The sequence below is a fragment of the Perna viridis genome, chromosome 10 (genome assembly GCF_037379345.1).
Source record: "Perna viridis isolate PV_CMFRI_1.1 ecotype Kerala chromosome 10, ASM3737934v1, whole genome shotgun sequence".
NCBI lineage: Eukaryota > Metazoa > Mollusca > Bivalvia > Mytilida > Mytilidae > Perna > Perna viridis.
Window position 1 is genome coordinate 40710452 of NC_142454.1, and position 20599 is coordinate 40731050.

Consider the following 20599-nt stretch of genomic DNA (forward strand, 5'->3'; position numbering starts at 1 on the left):
CATCTTTGAACTGATTTTAGATAAATTTAATCGTGGAATAGTTTGTTCCAGAGTGGTAAGATTTTTCGGGAGATGTCATCACACCAAAGTACTTTTACACTGCCGAATGTTTTTTTTTTTAGTCAGGAATTTCCGGCACCTGTATGTCTTGTTTCGTTTGCACCTTTTGTTTATGTTACTAGAATGTGTAGAGCAACTCTTTCGCTGTCGCAGTGTATAATAATGTGTTGGAGCCAGCTGCCGGCTGTCTTGTGGTGTGAGGATGTCTTCGTCGTTCATTTAAGACTAAAGAGTGGCCTTTGGCTGACATTGTCATACCGGTGGGGTTCTTGTCTCTTTAACATATTCACCATATCTATTGTCATTATATCAAGTGTATATGGAATGATTGTTTTCGCATTGACTGCATTTAAGCAATAAAAATCGGAAAAAGAATGAGTTATTATTCAAGCAAGTGAAATTATCGTGAGAAGAAAGTTTCAGGTTAGCTTTCCTTTGGATTTTACGTCGTCTTTTTATATATAATCTGTATGACAAAACCTATATAAAAAATTATCAGAACGACCTTTTTCTTATAATATGATTAAAGATTAATCAAGGGACCCAAGGTTATAGCAGTAATCAAAAGAATGTAGTCCGGGGAAAAAGACCAGACATTGAAAACAGACATACACAACAAAGAACATAAAGTAACTAAAATCATACAAACAAAATAATAAAAGAAAATGAGCAGCTCGGACTCCACTAAAAACTTGGAGCATGGACCAGGTGCACAGGTAGGTATTTGATTATGTATAAGAAAAAGGTGAAAGTTTTAACTTAATATTTATTGGTTAAAGTGAAAATGTAGAATAATCAATAAAGTTCCAATTAATATTGAAAAAAAACTTCATCTCATCTTATACTTTATTAGGATCAACAGTACGTGACTTTAGTTTGTCCATCGTAAAAAAAAAGGTTGTAGTTTATTTCCTATGTGTCTTGTAAATATCTGACATTTCCTTTAACTGTTTTATACAAATGGTAACTCCCCGGAATTAACCGCATGTATAAATTACATTGATGTACATGTTGAAAGATTCATTTGTATGTACCAATTGATCTAACCCAATAAGGATGTTCAATTGTCGACAGAACCTGTTAATGTTAAATTGATTCACTGAAGTCAAAAACCATAAACTCATGTATGAACTTGCACTAAAGTGCAATTAAAATAAAATTAAAACTATTTCTTTTTGAAAATTACAGTAAATCAATCGATATTTGGAGACAAAGTCCATTTAAACAGACAATAAGCAAGTTTGTTAAATCGTTTTTTAAATTTGTATTTCAGTTTACCTGCCGCTACTTAATAACGCATGACTCGATTGTGTTAGTCGAGTATTTTTAAAATATAGCTGTATCTGTGACACGTAACAAATTTTGGCCGAATTAGCTCTCGGTTTATTGAATTTAAATGATTTCTTCGCAAGTTTGTTAAATGGATTATCTATTTGTTTCTGTTTGCCTACCTTTAATTTATGGGAACGTGTTTGAGTTACAACTATTTCGATCAGATGGCTCAGACGCATTGTCAAGGGCGATTTGTTCCAGAATGGGTGTTTTCTGTCAAACGGGATTGTCGCGGTACAGCTCCTACATGCAATGACACCTGTGCCACTGCAAATTCAGACATACTTGGAACTATTGTGTTTCAGCGAAACAATATAGTTTCTTTGGAAACGAAAAAGGTAATACAGATTTGACCATATTTTACAGAGCCCATTTAATATCTGAATGGTTAATAATACTTTGAATCTATTACATAGCATTTATGGTTCATAATTCATGATCCATTTTAATTATTTGATTCTAATGATGAAAGGTAACCCCTTAAACAGCCTACCGGAATCCGAATTAGTGATATGTGGGTGTTTTTAATCACTGGGTCGTTGCCACTGTTCATAAACCAAAAGTCATCGAGGTTATTCACCAGCCCGTTAGTAATATTTGTTTGACCCGATTTATATCATTATCATTATCATTTAGCCCATCAAAATGTTCATTACTTTACAATTCAAAAGACCAACAATCATGAGACTTTGGAGGAAAAAACTTTTTTCGCTTTTCCATTGCAGGATAAAACCTAATGTGAAAAAAGACTTTTTTTTTTGTTAAATACCCTCAAACATGTATTGGATACTTTATCCGAATACATATATTTTCTGACCTATCATATAAAGGTCACATAATTTAAAGAAAAAAAGAAAATAAGTTAAACCTGTTGTCGTTAAATTGGTTTCCGTTTTCAATACTTTTTGTTATTATTACTTTTTGAATGCAACGCCATTATTATGTAAATGAATAAGTGTACAATAGCCACATGTAAAAGGTAAAAGGGAACTGAATACAATAAAAATAAATTCAGGCCCCGTCTCGTTAATAATGTTTTTATTACATTTAATTTGTATTATTTCTATATATTATGTAGATCGTCTGCTACATTCTGTTCTAATGCTGATGATGGGAGTTACTTTTTTTTAAATACGTGTACGGCATACCGAAGTCCGACCTTTAAATAGGAGGAGTATTTTTGTATTTTATGACACGGGGCGCAATGTTCAGTGCTTTGACAAAATCATACAGGAATATCAACTTCAACAAAGAATGAGTGTTTGAAATTATGTCAACACGCTTTTAAATTAAAACTTTATATTGTTTAAATTATAAAAATGTATCTATTCTAAAAGCATCTTTACATGCGAAGCTATTTTTCGAGAAAATGCTTTATGACAAAATAAGATGAAAGGAAAACATCGGCTGCCCTTTTTTATAAACCATTCTTCATGGTTGCGATATAGTAATTGATGTATATAAAATATTAAATAAACCTACAACAAGGTCGATTTTTTTTCAAAATTCTCTTTTGTTACAACAAGTTCATTCAAAGTCATCAATAATGAGAACCTTAGATAAATGTAAGGTATGATCTAATTTGAATCGAAGGATATTGTCCTATACTCGGCGTTACATAAATAACATACTGTTAAAATTTGAATAAAAATATTTTCTACGACTTTATTGACACCTACCGTCGTTTAAATTGTCTTAAATGACTTGCTCATTCGTTTAGTCTGCGTAGTTACGGCAGTTTCTAGTATCACGTATGAGTCGTGATATGAACACTACATACGCAGGTGCTGAAGGGATGATGCCACAGATGAAAAGAAAGTTGATAATTCTTAATGAAAAGTCATCACTCTTGACGTAAAGTTTGGATAATAGTTTCCCTTTACAATCGATCTTTTATTGTAGGTCAATATATGAGGCTGACATCACAGAGTCAGTAGTATCCTTTATCTCAATTTCTTTGGTGTAAATGCGATGTATCTAATTCGTCCCCGAAACTAAAATTGTTCAACGATAGTGCGTCATCTATTTAGCTAAAATTAAGATTTAAGGATCTAGCCAAACGATGTTCTATCTTTCGTATCAGATCAGCTATAAAGTCATCCTCATAAGAGTAAAGGAATAGGTCAGCAAGTAGTGGAGCACAATTTGTTTTCATTGGAATACCGACCATTTGTTGAAAAACCCGTCCACCACACTGGACAAATATGTTGTTGATAAAACATTCCAGTATTTTGAAAACATCTTTTTCTATATATTTGGAAAATGATTGGAATTTGTTTTTAACTATATAATTATTTCTAGGTGTATCATCTTTTTTTATAGTAACAGCGATGCGTTGAGTTTTTGAGTCGTAATTTTAACTGAGTATTAGTAATAGAAAAATAAAACAGTATTTAACAAATCATAGGTTTTAATGCTATTTTATTCTGATAATAATTGAGGGTCTCTAAAAGGTCTTTCAATTTTTTCAGGATCCACATTGAATTAATTCCACTGCGGAAGCAACAAGTGCTGTGGTAAGACTGGAGACCGTCTTTGGCAGCTGTGAGTATAGAAGTTAAAAGTTTTGAAAGAGGTTTTGTGGTATATTATGCAGATCCAGCTATGTAACGTTGTTTGTATCGATTTTTGTTGAGTTTAGAAATCCGGTACATATACGGTAAATCACAGTCATCATTTTTGGTGAAAGACCAAAGAGGATAGCACAGATTTATGGTTTTCCACAATCTTTTCTTTGGAGAGTGTGGTAGCAGTATAGGTCTTATCACTGCTATTAGTTTCTACGTCAACTTCTGATAATAAACATTGGATGAAATACGTTTTGCAGATAAAACCAATGTTGTTTTGAGCCGTCATATGCCGTCAAATTAATTTATTTGATTTTTACTTTTAAGTTTATCATGGTATATAATCAAATCTTATTTAGTATTCGACGTTACTACTCCGAATCCAGTACAATGGTATTGTAGTGGAAGTCGTTCTGTTACTGTCGAAATTATTAGTTTTGTAGTTGAGTTTCATAAAAAGAAAAAAAATCAATGGAAACAAAGATTTGATCGATACTCAAAAAATATATTCCAAGAATAAAGACTAGATAGGGGCTCGACAAAGAACGTAATATAACTAACATAATTTATAGAAGGACACAAAACTGAATTACCAAAAATAACATGTGTAAAATAACAAAAAACCAGACTACATTAAAAACTAGAAGTATGGACCAGATACACCAGTAGAAAAGCGTTCTCTGCATTTCGGAAACACCCGCCGAGTTGTTCATAATATTTGACGTCCGGGGTACACAACATACAAATCATTTCTCATGGCGCAGAAGGATACACCATAACGAACGTCGAGTTTACACTTGTTGACGACCTTTCGGTGCCCTTTGAAATTAGTAAGATTATACTCCGTTTAATTTGTTACGTTTCACCATATCGGCTGTTTTCTTTATGCTTTTTATTTTATTGAAATGCACTGAAAATGAACATTTCAAGGGCAAATAACTCTGTAAAAAACCTCATTTTTCTAAGATACTATTGAGAAATTTCTGCGCAAAGCCAGTGATGCAGAGATCAAATAAACAGTTTTTTTTTTCAAATAGAGAAAGTATCCTTGAGTAAAATTTCATTGTCAGATCAGAGGCGATTTGACATGCATGTTTTTGATTTTACTAATTTTGCCTGGTTCTTACAAAACTCACACTTGAGCCTTCTAAAGCATTAACTGTAAATTGGACTCTTGATCTACTATAGAGATTAAATGATTCAGGTCCCAAGCTGGTTTTCAGATTTAAAAATAAATCTCTCATAGTAATTTTCAGAAATTTTACAGGAGTAAAAGAAACAATTTTTATTGTTTTAAACTCGTGATATTGTGTGTATAAATATTTTATCATTAATCGTCATATTATCGGCGGTTTTACAGTAGGAGAAATTGTTTCTTCGCGACATTAACCCTAACACAAAACCCGGTTTGGTTCTCAAGCGGTTATAATTTCCCAGCAATATTGGTACACATGTTGTGCTGTAACTAAATTCCATTTGGTATCATCTTAAAACTTCTGTTATAGACTAGATACGTTTTATTGAGGTGAAGTCAATTCATACCACTTGTCAATGTTAATACTACTAAAGTACGTAAATGTGTAATTATTTTGTTACTGTAACATTCCCAAACTTTTAGTGATTTATTTATCTGTATTGACCAACCTTTATTTTCGCTCTTACTGCCGAATACAGTTTCTACGAGGCCTACCTAAGGATTTCCAATCACAGAATTGGGGGATTAAGATATTTCTGAAAAAAATAATTTGTCTCGTCGTAAGACAAAGCTGTTTTCAAGCCATGAGAAAATTTTTGCTGAATCTTTTTGGCATTTTGAGACACACTGCTTAAAATGTCATACTTAGCAAAGAGACATATCGTGGTGTAAGTCATTCGGGTTGTGTACATCCGATGACGGATCCATTTATGTGGTGAATAAGTGAAGTCGTTATGTCAACTAGTATTATTTTATACAGAAAAAAAATTGCGGTGGTTTACTTCAAAACTAACTAATAATAAACAGAAAAGGTACGTGAAACCTTTTTTGTCGTATTTTATTTTTTCGTAATTCCGTGATCTACGTATGGGTAAGTAATAATACTTCCGTTAATTTTTCAAGTGACCCGCCAAAGGTGATGTAAGATAATGTGTTTGTTGACATTTTCTGTTTGCAAAACATGTCATCGTTTCAGGCGTTCAGATCGGTATGTACTGGGCTTCAAATATATTCGATAAATGTATTACTAGCGGTATATTTTACAGTGAAGCATGTTTTCGCATACATGTTTTTACATCAATTTTGTTTTGCTTTTAGTAAGTGTTTACGTAGTTTTTAATTTTGATTAGTGCTCACATTATATGCAACTCTAATTCCACGCCGAATGCTGGACGGTGAACTAGCTCAATTGCTTTTCACATAACTAGTTTGCAGTTGTTACTTGACTATTTTTTACAAATTTGATTAATAACAACTGTTAAGCTCCAGGCAATAGTCAAATGAAAAGACAAAATGGAAGGTCAATAAAACATATTGCAATATTAAGGCAACAAACAGAGAGTTGGAAACAACCGCAATGATCTCGGCTTGCTACCGGCATTTATCATGGGAATGGTGGGTTAAGTAAAGTTTTGTCACGCGCAAAATGCCTGCTTCCATTAATTGCTTCCAGTATAATACGATACAAAAAGGTAGCATATAGTTGCCACCGTGCAAAGTTGGTAAAATTTGTAGTCAAAACATTACAGAAATATATTATATTATGAAAATATGAAATTGTATATAACTAATTGGAATTTTGTTAAGTTACATTTCTTGTTTTTGAGCCTTTTTTTCGTTTAATTCCAAATTTAAATCAATCCCATGGCCATCACTTATCCCCGTTTCCAACCGCCGCCCATTCCTAATTCATCACCCCCAATTCACAATGAGGTCGGAAATCATTAAGGTCATAAAGGTCATGTATCTATATCAATATGAAGAATTGAAAGAAGGAACACATTATTTAACACTATTTGCAAAATATGAAGTTACTAAATTCTTAAATCTCTAAAAATTCAATATGTTGGGTCGTCCACAACGTTCGAAATTTGTATCATTTTTACAGGTGAGACCTCAAACAACTTTTTCACAAATATCAAAATAAGATTCCTGTCATGTACGAAACTTGCGGTATATTCATTTTCTACAACAAATTAACAAATAAGAAATGATGACTTGTAAATCACTTGCATGCAGGTCAAACGAATTGCTGAATATCTTAACTGTTCTGCTTTACAAGACAAATCTCTTGTACTTCCTCTACTGTGTTAATATTTGATAATATTGACAAGTTTCGCTGCGTCAGAGTCCATTTTTGTGCTTTATTGCTGGCGTCTTTCAAAACAAAGAAATGTTTTGTTAAATGATTAGAGAGGTAATTCCATTGAAATGATGAATTTTAACTATTCTAACATGTCACCCTCTCCTGAACAAATAGCTTCACACACAGCAGTCATACATTGCAAGAATTTTGTATAATCCTTGAACCGATCCGCGCAACGATTTGACGGATCGATTACCATTGACTGATTGACCGCTGACGGATCGATGAACGATGACCGGTGACCAATCTGATCGCAGTTTTGTTTTTTAAAATGACGGATGATATGTTTAAATTAAAATAAATGTAAAATAACAATATAAATTGGTGTTTAAATCTAACATATTATGTAAATATGTGTAAAATTGACGAAGAAAACAACAAAAACCGTAAAAAAACATTGACCGCTATGGGGGTAAAAAGTAAAAATCAAATGATTCTGCCTCCATACCAAAATATTATATATTTTTTAACCTTTATTATATTTCTGTTACATTCAGAAATTATATAACCAGAAAATATAAAATGAAGTTAAATATATATATATAGCCCGTAAGTTCAATTATCTCCGGCTGGAGTTCTCCTACACTTACTATATTCCACCAGGCACATCCGCATATGATGTCCAGCATTCCTATACAGTTTTATTAAAATCGATCGGGAGCAATTGCACTTACGACGATATGTAAAGACTTGAATTTGATTATCTCCCTTTGGAATTCTCTGTCAGTAACTATATTCCTTCATGCATATCTACGTGTGATGTCCAACCTTCCTATATTTTTTATCAAAATCCCTGGAGTGAATTAGGGGGATATGCACTTGCAAAAAATATGGACAGGCGGACGAATAGACAGACAAAGAGACAGACAGACGGGGGTCCCTTTATATACCTAAATTTGGTGTTACAAGAACTGAAATGAAGCGATATTATAGTTTTTTTTCTTTGGTGAAGACATGGAGGAGACACAGACACCATTGTGACAGTAGAGAAATTATCATAATAGACATATAAAGGGTGAATTTTTAGCCACAATTAATTTGTTTTCAGAAAGTTATGGAATAAGATCAATACCTTAGGCTGCTCAGATGATGTAGGTGAAGCTGAAGCTAAAGCAGGGCATGGATTTTCTCATTCTGTACAGCGATAGACACTTATTCTTCATCTGGAACACTTTCTATTTCAACAGCTTTCTGTAGTTTTAACAAATAGACGGGTTTTTTTTTTTAAATAAAATAGAAATACAAAATTTGTACCTAATTACAATAAATATATACATATATTTCAATTAAATGACATCGCATATATATGTAAATTTTCAAATGCATATACATCTATGTGAATGCACTTACTCGTGTGTAAATTTGCACAATATGTAAGTTTGTATTTGTTCGGCATATATAATTATTTCTTTTTTTTAATTGATTTACACGTGAACTTATCCATGTAGCAATATTTACATACTTCTGTTGTTCAACAAAGTAAGCCTTAGTAAATCTAAAACTGTTCAACAAAGTAAGCCTTAGTAAATCTAAAACTGTTCAACAAAGTAAGCCTTAGTAAGTTTAAAACTGTTCAACAAAGTAAGCCTTAGTAAATCTAAAACTGTTCAACAAAGTAAGCCTTAGTAAATCTAAAACTGTTCAACAAAGTAAGCCTTAGTAAATCTAAAACTGTTATTTTATTAAGATATTTAGATGTTCTTTGTCATTCTTCTCTAAAGTTATTCTCTATAGAAATACTAATGTGGTTAACCGGGCTCCCCGAGCCTTGCTAATGACAAGACCAGGCAAATTTCTCTACACATTGTCGGAACAAGACCAGGGAGCTTTTCCATGTCCTGTCAGGGCTTAAACTACAGCGGAGAATGTGTACTGTATCGATATGTGTAGGCAGTAAAAGATAGTCCAGTTGAATGATTACTTATGAGATCTTTGGGTAATTTCATTGCATCCATATGAAAATAACTCTTTATAGTCATGTGCTATGATTTTAAATATACCAAAGATATTCCGGTTTTGTACAATCAGAAGATTTTATTTTTAAAACATCTATGCATTAAGTATTCCAAAGTGGCTTTATCCACGCGAATCCTTTGCTATATTTAAGATAAAATCATAAACTAAAAAGCACATCTTATTTATCTCAGGTCTTAGCCGTTTTGCCTCTCTACCCAAAAAGAAGGTGGAAGCATGTACATGTAAATGCTGTTATTGTTCTAAGGCAAACAAAATATGTGTGTTTCCAGTATAACACCCTAAAAAGGGGAAGGTAAGAGGGATGTTTTAAAACATTTATTTATTTTATTCATTGCCATTCTGACTTGAACAGTGCTTATCGAACAGTTAGGCTATACTATATTGAGCTGGAAAAATAGGTAGTAGGCCTAGGAAATAGGAAATACATATCTATGTTTTTTTTTAATTTGGCTTAAACAAACAATATATCATAAGGTATACAAGAATGAATTATCTTCCAATGGTAGTCACTTAGCGTCAAATGAGGGGTGGGATGTCAGATCCAAAAGAAATAAAATGTAAATGGAGGGAGGTTCAGGCAATCATTTGTTCATTTCTGTCAAAAACATTTAATACTAATCTATTTGAAATATTTGTACCTGTAGCTACAGTACATTTTTTAAGCTGTATTAAAAAAAATGTATTACGAAATAATAGGTAAACTACAATCACTACAGAAGTTTTATGGTCGTCATCATGAACTCGTGGATCGTTATGATGTATCCATCAGTACCATGAAAACTGCTTTATTCAACGGGTCATTGTTTGCCCTTCCTCGGTTGTCTACCCCGGACTTGACTTTTTATGTGCAACTCGGCGGGTGTTTCTAGAAAAAACAGAGGACGCTTACCCTACTGGTGCACCTGGTCAATGCTCCCAGTTTTTAGTGGAGTCCGAGTTGCTCATTTACTTTTGTTACTTTGAATGTATGAGTTTAGTTACTTAATGTTATTTGTTGTGAATGTCTGTTTTCCATGTCTGGTCTTTGTCCCTGGATTACATTCTTTTGATTACCGCTATAACCTTGGTTCCCTTGATTACTCTTGCATATCCTAATCGCAAATTTCCTTTACATTACTTCAGTAGACCTCATAGAAAATGTATTTAACAATAAATGCGCAAATGAAAGATGGTCACTGAAAATTTGAATATATTATACTATAGAAAAGTACTAGAACATTCACGCCATTATGTTTACACTCGAACTAGATAACAATTAGCGATGTATATCAAATCTAAGGGAGTGAATGCAGGAATAGTTGTCTTTAGGGCGTGACTGGTGTATTTGAAGTGTTTGGACAGTCTTATTGAGCATTTTGACATATGAAAAATCACCCCCTGCATGATATTTTGATTGACCTATACTTTAAATTTACTATGGAAGCAGGAGGTTAAGCCCAAAACTAGACCTAGCTGAAGGTGGTATAACTGAGGTAATGGCGGAAATCCAAATTGAAAGGTTTTCAGTCAAAAGAATATTGAATCGACCCCTGACATCAGCCTCAACAACTTTGTTCTTTGTAAACTGGAAAAATAAAAATTGATTAAATGTTACAAATGAATACATTAAGGAATAACTATTTCTGCAGGTTGGAATATCTTAAAAACGACGTCTTCTTCAGCATATTACGATTCGTTTAGATAAAATATACAAACTAAAGTATTGTCTTTCATGAGATTTAACAAGATCATTGCCAATTTTATAGCTCATTAACCGATTCGTTCACCGTGGCATATTTTCTCTTCCTCATTTGTCTACTCAGCAACTCGGTGGGTTTTTTTCTAGAAAAGCAGAGAACTCTAACCTGGTTCATGATTCCAGTTTTAAGTGGGGTCGTTTGTCATACCTTTTGGTAATTACATGTTCTTTATTGTAAGTGTCAATTTTCCCTCACCAGTCTTTGGATTATAGCCTTTTCATTTTCACTTTAATCTTGGTTCACTTTTCCACTCTCAGTAAAGATCTAGATACTTTAATAATACATTATGAGATTTTAAATTTTATGCAGCTCCACTCACTAAATATCTGTTGCCAGGATGTAATTGTGATCATCGTATAAATGTGTAGAAATGAAACTTCCATATTACGCGTTGTTTCCAACCTTCCAATTTTTGCCTTGATATTGTCATAAACATGGACTTCCTTTCTTATTTCGACTATTCCCTATGACTATTACCTTGGTTTTGCCTATCGATTTGGTAATTTTGTAATTTAAGTCCTTATGTTAAAAATGCGTGACTATTGAAAGAGCGTTGACTGGTGAATGATTGCATGTCTTCCTCAAATCGCTTACTCACAACTTTTTTTCATATTAACGAGCTTTTCAGCTTTGAATTGTGTCTGTAATAAACAATTAACTTTTATCGCCATTACAATGAAAGGCAGGAAAGACTGATAAACCTTCATCACTACCACAAAAAGATTGTGCTTTGAACATTATCGATAGAATAAAGTAAATATCAATCATATTGAATTAAAAGTATCAGATTTTCGTAAGTTATTAAGATCATACTATATGGTGATATGTTAAACGCTTGCTTAAACGAATTCAAATAGTTTTGCTTTCAAGGTTTTTGATGTGGCACACACTTACACTCATCTTCCATCTGCTGACATATTTATTATATAATATACCTCTTTCGGCAAATCCATTAACGGATTTTATTGTTTGTATATTGTTGTTCTATACAAACTAACTTTTTTCCAATGTTATTTTCCTGATCCACAAATCTGTTTGTTTTAACCTCGTTATGACTACAGAATGTAACCTTTTTATAAATCTCAGATATACTTTTTTCAGTCACACTGGAAACAAATTGTCACGTTTGTCTCATTCGGGGCTGAAAAATTATAAATAAAGTATCGTATTGTTATATTGTTCTTAAAAGAAAATTTGGGACTGGTTATTTGCTACAATATACATCTCCAATGGAAAAAAACCATGAAGTCTTTAGTTCATTTTAATTCTTAAGCATTAATATGTGCAAATTTCATAATAAGTCAAAGTAACATTTATACAAAAACTGCTACCTTGACTTTTGCCATTCTGATCCTATCGGGTAATAAGTGTCGTTCTTCTTGGTTTTTGTGTTTTGCTTTGATTTAATAGGGCAACCTTATGACCTTGAATAATCATCATCGTAGGGAAGATAATGTATTCTTAGACTTTAATATTTACTTCAAGAAATCAAGTTTAGTGATATAAAATCTTTTTCACAGATGTAAGCTATTATTTGAAAATACAATCAACAGAATCAACATGTTACCAAAAGTATAATAGTGCGTTTCTATGGCAAGCCAAAGTGGACAAAAATCAATGTTTTGTAATTTTAGGAAATGAATTTTTAATATTACAAAATCATTTTTTTAATATTAGAAAAGATTTTTTGATATTAGAAATTAATTTTTTAATAGTAGAAATCCATTTTGTAATATTAAAAATTCATTTTCTAATATTACAAATTCCTGATTTAGTAATATTATAAAATGCCACACATTTTGTAATATTAGAAAATGAATTTGTAATATAAGAAAATGAATTTGTAATAACAAGTTCATAATAAGCTACAAATCTGTAAAATGTTATACACGCATTAAAAATAGAATTTGCAAAGAAACATGCCACCGAATCAACTTATACAGATGATATATGCTAGTAGAATTTGTCATATAAGTTTTAAATGGTACAAATTTGCGAGCAAGTGTTTTTGAAATAAAATTTGATCAGCAAGTAAAGGTGCACATTTGGTGCCTATTGGGATGTCTTGTTTTAAATACAAGCTACCATACCTAATATATTGACAATGTAATGGTCCAACACAGTGATGGACAAACATATCGATTGCTCTCGGCTAATTTATGGCACGTTTAACTGCGTTTCCCATTATTTGTAATGAGTAACATTGAATTAGATGCCGATCTCTGATATTACATTTAAGAGTGAGAATGTTGTGAAATGAAATTAAAAGGCAATAGAGCTTGTGTGAGTTTTTGTCGAGTTTTAGAATTAAATTGTGAAATCTGGAACTTTTTTTTTTCAGAAAACAAACTGAATATATCGCCCCTTTGTTTTGTTGCCTGCTGAACACATTAATACTTATTTCAACATTATTAGTATCATTGTTCAATAAAGAGACCTATGCTGTGAGAATTCAATTATTATATTTCAACAAACGAGAAACTTCAATCATAATTCCATTGGAAGTTTTTTTTTACAAGAGGATTTTGCCGTTTCAAATCATCATACAACCTTCCTTTACAACCGATCTAAATAATAAACATACATTAAAAATCATGGAAAACTTACGCATGGTCCGAATGTTGGCACTTTTATCTTATCGTGCTTTATCATGCAAAGTATGATACCGTCGTGAAAGGTTATATGCATGATTAACATTGACATCCTATCCTTAAAATGTAGTTCCTTCAACCTTCTTCTTGCACTTTACATGTGTTCACTGGTAAGATATCCCTGAACAAAATAATAATTTGTATAAGACGAATGGTTTAGAGATTATGTTTTTAATGTAAATGAGTCTAAATCTGTTATGTCTATACTAGCGGTATATTGAGTTTACTAAGGAAGAGGACAACTTATACAGCTCATGAATGGTATAAACTTCCAAATTACCCAATATACATGTACTACCAGCCTTCCCCATTAGCCTAATCCTGATAACCTTATAGAAAATTCTTAATTTATTATGTTATTATCTTGTGTACTTGAATTATATTTTTTCAATCTTTTAACATCAACGGAACCAAGATTCGAACGACAATCAAAAGAAAATATCCCGAAGATAAAACTAGACAGGTCCGTCGAAAACATCAGATGTTTATCAGGCACTCCTGTAGTCACCATTTAGTCTGTATAATTATCAATTTTTCCCATAAATTTGATAATGATTGCAAAGACATCTAATATCACAAATGAGACAAATTTTGCATTGTTTACATTCACTTTTTACATTAGAATCATGTGTTTTTGTACCTCTTGAATTAGTAAACTCTGTAGAATCAACCGTTTTAGCACCGAATGCTTATAACACTATATAGATTTCGTAAAATTTTTAATTATTTCAGCTTAATTTACTAATACAATCACAACTTTTCACACGAATTGATCGTGAATTAAAGAAAAACGGTGTTAGAAAAACCGTGACACTGCCGTTGCAAGACAGGGATTGGAAACGGTGGGTACGAGGCATTCTAAAAAGCTGCCTTTGAAAGATATATTAACTTCAAAGTTTTAGGTATTTTATTATATTTTATCTATTTTATGTTTTTGACTGCTGTTACCATTTGCTACATAACACAAATATTATTTAAACTGATTAAATTCCTATTATGATACTTTTCAGTATTATGTACAAAATCCAATTGTTATTATCCTATTGGGGATACGGTGATACACGTTTCTAGTTATTTTTAATGAATAATGTTGACAGAAATTGCTACTTAGCTGCCGATCTCTGATGTTAGTGTTATGAGTGGGAAACTTGTGTAATGAAAATAAAAGGGGGAAAAGGTTGTGTCAGTCTGTGAGAGTTTTATAATATAATTTTTATTCAAGTAGCATTCCATCAGAAATATGAAGACCTTTTTTCGTTTATTGCTAATGACAGTTATATTCATTCTAGCATTCCTAATTAAGAAGTTATTAAAACAGTTATTACCATTTTCATTTATTCATCTGTGATTGTTCTTTTGTAGGAAAGGAATTCATTCATCAGTGAATAATAAAAATTAGTAATTTTTAAATCCCGTTATGCTTATTATAAAAGGATCTTACATTTGTGAGTTTGATAATTGTATTCCAACAATCGAGGACCTTAACCATTATTCAATTGAAAATTGAATGATTCAAAGAGGACTTTCATTCAATGTTGATTAAGATAGAGTTCTCCTGCGTGATTTTCTCATAACCACTAGAGGAAAATGTGCTCAGAAATTTGTGAATCGAAATAAATTCACTCGATATGTGTTAGAAATAAAAATACATCACTCACATGTAAGCTCCAGACTATATTTCATACTCCTTTTACTATTAAAAGTAATTTTATACTTCATTTACTATTTAAATATTATCATTTTAAATTATAAACATACAACTTAATATCATAGAAAAAAGCTTACACATGGTCCGAATGTTTGCACCATATCTTTACATGCTTTATCATCCGAATTATGATCCAATCACACAAAGTCAAATGCATGATATGTAAATTGACATTTTATCTTTAAACTGAAGTACTTCGAAACTTACGTATTGCACTTCATTACCCATTTGCATAAGTACATATCAATGCACTACATATGTATGTCTCTAAAATATTGCTTTTCCCATCTTGCAAGAACACTTTCAGACGTTATGCCTTACATTTTTGTAACTACGCTGATGTTTTTGTTCTATGCTCAAGTTCTTATGATAAGGCTTCTGAATCAGGGCTTTTATGCTTCAACATAACAGTCATTACTTCAGAAGTCTTATAATCGTCATTATGACTTGTAGATCGTTACGGTGTTTCCATCCGCATCATAAGAACTGATTTTTTCACCTTGTCATAGTTGGACAAGTCCGGGTTGCTAATTTCCTTTTGTTTCATTATACGTGTTATTTTTTTTTATTCTTTGTTGTGTGTGTGTCTCTTGTCCCTGTTTGGTCTTTATCCTTGGAATATATTCTTTTGATTTATGCTCGAATTTTGGTTTCCTTGATTACTCGTTTCAGATATGTTTGAACCATATATGTAACATTTTTTCTTCTTCTTTTCCTGTCTTTGTTTCAATGATAGTGTACTATGTATTGATTGCAAAACATGAACAAGTGGAATTCAATATTTCTGAGTTTTTCTGACACATTCAAACACCAATGAAGATTTTGAGCTTCTGAATACTTTTTAAGGAGTAGAGAACCGTAGCCTTACATAATAATTGACAAAACAATCACGGAAAATGATTTTTATAATGTGTTTATGTTGCTCAGATGGCGAATGCGAGTTCATTCGTTTAAAAACAAAGAATATGATGTCATTGCAGGACTGATTACAGTTTTAATTGGTAATTAAGTAAGGTAACTGTGGAAAGGACACCTGCGTTCAGCTTTTTTCTACAGAATTCCTGGAAATAATTATTGCATTGCATAAATAAGTGATTACTTTCGGCAATTTTCTGTTAACCGTCCCTCTCCTCGGCCTACCGTTTTTCAATTATTTGCTTTTAGGAAGTAAATTCAATTTATATTGACAACGTTTTTACCTTGTTGTGTATGTCTGTTTTCCATGTCTGGTCTTAGTCCCTGGATTACATTCTTTTGATTACCGCTATAACTTTGGTTCCCTTGATTACTCCTACCCAAAACAAAATGAAAAATTTCACAGATGTTAAGAGTGTAGACCTAGGGAAAGGGATACAACTCTTAAAAATCATTGGAACGTTTGTATTCAGCATTTTACATCAATCTTATGTAAGCATCTAATTAACTTGGATTCATTTGATTCTGCTTTAAATGAAAGCTTGAGAGGCTTTGGTGAAATTGAATATAATACAAACATATCACTGATTTCATGAGTTATGTCCCTTACTCTAGGTCTACCTCCTTAAGGAGGATACGTAGTTCGTTTTCCAGTTTATTCTTGATTTTGCCAGTTTGTGTACCACCCTCTCTAATCCAACACAAAATATAAAAAAACACTAAGTACAAAACTAAATTAAGAGATTTGCCGGTTTATGTACCACCCTCTCTAATCTAACACAAAATATAAAAAAAAAACACTACGTACAGAACAAGATTGAGTGATCTGCCAGTTTGCGTACCAACCTCTCTAATCCATCACAAAATATAAAAAAAACACTAAGTACAAAACTAGATTAAGAGATCTGCCGGTGTATGTTCCACCCTCTCTAATCCAACACAAAATATAAAAAAAAAACACTAAGTACAGAATCAGATTGAGTGATCTGCCAATTTGTGTACCAACCTCTCTAATCCAACACAAAATATAAAAAAAAACACTAAGTACAGAACTAGATTGAGTGATCCGCCGGTTTGTTTACCACCCTCTCTAATCCAACCCAAAATATAAAAAAAACACTAAGTACAAAACTAGACTGGGTGATCTGCCAGTTTATGTTCCACCCTTTCTAATCTAACACAAAATATAAAAAAAACACTACGTACAGATCAAGACTGAGTGATCTGCCAGTTTGTGTACCACCCTCTCTAATCCAACACAAAATATGAAAAAAAAACACCAAGTACAAAACTAGATTAAGAGATCTGCCGGTGTATGTTCCACCCTCTCTAATCCAACACAAAATATAAAAAAAAACACTAAGTACAGAACTAGATTGAGTGATCTGCCAATTTGTGTACCAACCTCTCTAATCCAACATATAAAAAAGTATGTGTGTCTAGAGATTTAATCTCTTTTATACAGTTAATCCATTGGCAGTGTATACTTAAGACTACCATTTTTTTTTTAAATTCTTACAGTTTAAATGATGTTAAACTTGATTGCCAAATGAAAATTTATTCAAAATTTGGAAAATACGGAAAAAATTTAGATATGGTCCGACCGAATCCATCATGTGATACTAATGTTGCAATGTTATAAGTAAAGCAACGCGTGTAACGGCAGCGAGTATCACTTTACTTGACCCGATTATACTGAGCAATACAATTATCTATAGTATTTTTTTCTGATATATTCGATATACCTCAAGGTATTAGTGGCAATAAGGGAGCTGTTGTGTTTTATAGAATGTCTGTTAAAGGGCTCAGGTCCTGTTCGGAGAACTGTATGACAAAGCGGACAAAGAGAAATTTAATTTATTTTTTTTATTTTAATTAATAGAAAAAGTAGTATATGATTTCCGTAACCAGACTAAACATTACTTGTGTATTCTGTGCTTAAGTCGGATTAATGAACGAACAGCAGAAACATTTGTATGTCCATGTTTGTTGATGAATCCGTAAAACATGATAAACAGTATGTAAGAAACATTATAAAGCCCTTTTTTTTTTAAAAAAAATATGCAATGTATGCAAAAGTTAATCAATAAAAATGTAAAGCGTGTTGTCATTTCCAACATCGGACAATACTATATTGTTTTTAGTATCGAGTATATGTAAAACTTTAACCATATGTTTAAAGTTTGAAAATAATTCCATTTTATTTTGATATATATATTACCAGATCTATTACATTGTGTTTCATTGACTAAAAACGTCATTTGTATACATATGTATGTATGTATATATTTTTTCTCCTCATAGGGTTTGAAAGTCTCGTTCTAGTTTCAGTTTTATTGTTTACTTCCGGGAAATCGAAGCTCTGCATCACAATGCAAAATCTTCTATTTTTATACCTTTCTTAACATTATTATCCTGTATAACTAGATATTTTTCATTTTTTGTCGATATTTTTACACATAAAGATATTTTGCATTTTATATTGAACTCTGTGCTATGTTAACGACAAATCTCAATGCATTTGAATGGTAGACTAGGACCCATTCTCCTGAAATTGCGGAGTCACATGACGAGACTTACATACCCTAGTTTGCTTCGTACTTAAGAAATGGCGTTCTGTGAAAGTGATTTCACGTTTAACATCAACGTGACTTTACATGCATCGTGCAGAAATCACTTTCAAAATCAAAATGTCATTGTATCATTTCATAATAAATGCCGATGTTGAATCATTCCTTAAATGAAAATGTCAGTTAATAATCGGTTTAAATGATTTCCAGCTAAGTTACAGACGAATATCACAACTTCGAACACCTGGGATTTCTTAAACACATTTTCAAAGGTAAAATAAAACGCAGCGAGCAATAACTCGGACTCTACTGTATCCGTGTGCCATATATATACTTCAGATTACCAAACATGGTTGCTAAATGGAAATTACTTTAAAGTTTGGGAAATTGGAAAAGAAATCATAGGTATGGTTCGACCGAATCCATATTTGATACAAACATCGTAATGAAAGTTTTTGTTCTTTAATGAATTTTGTTACTAGCGAAAGTGGTATATGATTGCAATTAAGAGACTGAAAATCAACTATATATTCTGTGCTTAATCAGGATTAATGCATGAAAAGTAGAAACAATTTAATGCCCATGTTTGTTGATGCATCCGTAAAACACGATATGAAGTAGCTAAGAAACACAATAAATTCTTTCTTTTTACAAATTATGTAATGTATGACAAACACAATCAATAAGAATTATCATTATAAAATGGAAAGAGCGTTGTCATTTAACTATTTCCAAAATCGGACTACTGGACATGGCTGTCGTAAACAATATTTTATTGTTTTTAGTTGCAAGTATGCTTTTACCATATTTTAATTTTAAAAATGATTACATATTATTCTGCTCGAACACCTGAGATTTCTTCAACACATTTTAAGGTCCAAAATTCCAAAAGGCCATACGTCGATAAAATTTTACCAGTCAAGTATTAACTTAAAATACACTGCAATCTTTAAGAAACCGTTTTACATGAAGTTCGACCGCAACAATATTACTGCATTTCACAATAATGTATAGCGTCAATCGATATCTTATAGGAAACCTATACTTTTAAGTCACTAGAACATTTGACTAAGGACAACATTGCTAGTATTGAGCCAGTTAGCATAGGTTTAAGTTATACATAACGTTGTAAATAGTCCTGATCATTTATACCAGAAAAGAATGTGCCATTTCTTATATCTATCTATAATCGTAGACCTGCAACTTTTTCATCGATGTCAGCTGTTCCAACACTTAAACCTCCAATGTTTGACTGAATGCAGAAAAATGTCTAAAAAAGTATTAAAACGCAGCGAGCAGTAAATTTAAATTGGTAGTTGTTTACCAAATCTATTACATTGTGTTTCATTGACTAAAAACGTTATTTGTATAGACGACTATGCAATGGTAACCGAGGTTCTAGCGGGAATCAAAAGAATGGAATCCGGGGACAGACACCAGACATGGAAAACATAAAACAAAATAACCAAAATAAACGTATGTCTGTATAGTTAAACACTAGCAAATAAGATGCTAGAGTTCACAAATCCCATTAGACTTTTTGTATACCAAACATCAGTGAAATTGTAAGAAAGAAAATGTCAGTTTTCCACATGTCGGAGAAAAAGAAAGAAATGTTTGACAGACCTGTAGCATTTTCATTTCGAACAGACATGAATTTGGAAGATATTTCGTGCTTACAAAAACACACAATTCCATGTTTAACATTTATAAAGATTATAAGAACGACTCATTTATTA

The 20599-nt window shown here is 32.0% G+C and overlaps 1 long non-coding RNA gene across 8 annotated transcripts; it reads right to left on the reverse strand.

The window, feature by feature from the left end:
- Nucleotides 1–3796: 3796 nt before the first annotated feature.
- On the reverse strand, nucleotides 3797–15533 carry LOC148605781 (uncharacterized). 8 transcript variants are annotated; one of them, XR_015915873.1, is made up of 6 exons: nucleotides 15453–15533; nucleotides 13624–13788; nucleotides 11952–12157; nucleotides 8373–11287; nucleotides 5604–7311; nucleotides 3797–3934 (listed from the first exon to the last, which is right to left on the reverse strand). It is a non-coding gene; the product is annotated as an uncharacterized LOC148605781 (long non-coding RNA). The 8 variants fall into 8 exon arrangements; XR_015915875.1 differs by having other exon boundaries at nucleotides 8373–8491; nucleotides 10693–12157; XR_015915869.1 differs by having other exon boundaries at nucleotides 5604–5690; nucleotides 7168–7311; nucleotides 8373–12157.
- Between the last annotated feature and the right edge of the window lie 5066 nt (nucleotides 15534–20599).